The sequence below is a fragment of the Nicotiana tabacum genome, chromosome 3 (assembly GCF_000715075.1).
Source record: "Nicotiana tabacum cultivar K326 chromosome 3, ASM71507v2, whole genome shotgun sequence".
Taxonomy (NCBI): Eukaryota; Viridiplantae; Streptophyta; class Magnoliopsida; order Solanales; family Solanaceae; genus Nicotiana; species Nicotiana tabacum.
Window position 1 is genome coordinate 100,789,773 of NC_134082.1, and position 1,811 is coordinate 100,791,583.

Consider the following 1,811-nt stretch of genomic DNA (forward strand, 5'->3'; position numbering starts at 1 on the left):
TGCTTGGAGGAGGAGAGGAGGCCTCGTGATGGCCTAGAGATCAATAATTCATTTCCCGATGAGCAACTCCTTTCTATGTCAGTGAATGCTATGCCATGGTTTGCCGATGTTGCTAATTTCCTTGTGACTGGTATAATCCCATGTGATCTCTCTTCTAGCCAAAGGAAGAAGCTTAAACGGGATAGTTTGGACTTCTATTGGGATGAGTCATACTTGTTTAAGATCTGCACTAACGGTGTGATCCGGAGGTGTGTCCTGGAGGAGGAGCAATTGAGTATCTTAGAGGCTTGTCATTCCTCTCCCTATTGTGGTCATCATAGTGGGGTGAGGACCGCTTCGAAGGTTCTTAGTTGTGGGTTTTACTGGCCAACTTTGTACAAAGATGCAAGTGAAATTGTGAAGAGATGCGACTAATGTCAAAGAGCGGGTGGAATTTCGAAGAAAGATGAGATGCCTCTCAATACTATTCTTGAAGTTGATATTTTTGATGTATGGGGCATTGATTTCATGGGCCCGTTTGTTAGTTCGTGTGGGAACACATACATCTAGTGACAATTGACTATGTTTCAAAGTGGGTTGAAGCCGTGACTTTACCCAATAATGAGACCCTGAGTGTTGTTGCATTTCTAAAAAAGAGCATTTTTACTAGGTTTGGCACTTATCGAGCAATCATAAGTGATGTGGGGGTCTCATTTTTGTAATTGAGCTTTTGACACTATGCTTGTAAAGTATGGTGTCAATCATAAAGTTTCTACTCCTTATCACCCTTAGGCGAGTGGCCAAGTTGAAGTCTCAAATAGGGAAATCAAGAGTATATTGTCAAAGACGGTTAATGCAAATAGGACCGATTGGTCAAAGAAATTGGATGATGCTCTATGGGCTTATAGGACTGCTTACAAAACTTTGATTGTTATGTATCCGTACCGGTTGGTGGTTGGGAAAGCTTGCCATCTACAGGTTGAGTTAGAGCACAAGGCCTTGTGGGCTTTGAGGAAGCTGAATCTTGAATGGTATGTCACATCAAATCTTCGTGTGGAACAACTTAATGAACTTGATGAATTCCGATTCCATGCCTACTCCAATTTGTCCTTGTATAAGGACAAGATGAAGTACCTTCATAATAAGTATGCTCGTGGCAAGGAGTTCAAAGTGGGTGATTTGGTTCTCTTGTTCAATTCTTTGTTACGTCTGTTTTCGAGAAAGCTTAAATCGAAATGGAGTGGACCTTTTGAAGTGGTGCTTGTGACTCCGTTTGGTGCACTTAACTTGAAAAACAAAAATGGGGAGGTCTTCAGAGTTAATGGGCACAGAGTCAAGCACTACCTTAGTAAGATTGATGACAGCCACATGGTGGCACTGATCCATCTAAAATGATTTGATGGTAACCTGCATCGTGCCGCGACGTTAAATTAGGCGCTTCTTAGGAGGCAACCCATGTGTCTTTCTTTTTGTTTTTCTTTGATTTTCTTTTTAGTGTAGGATTTGCTTTTGGACTAACTGGTTGTAAGATGTGTGTAGGGTTATTTTGATGCAGTGCAGGACAAAATTGGAAAAATATTGCACTCTCTGAAATTTAGACTTCTACCGCAATGCATTTTTCACAGCCGCAATGGCCTTGTTTCGGGGGCAAAATTTCATTGCAGTTTGTAGCTTTGAATGGTAAAAAGTGGAGGTTCTCTGAAGATTGTCATCGCGGCCACTGAGCATTTCTTGCGGATCGCAGTGACTTCCTCCCCAGTTCTCCTTTTACTTATCCGCGGTGCATTTATGCGGCCCGCAGTGGGTAGGTAACGTGGGTCCCAGGTCTTTTT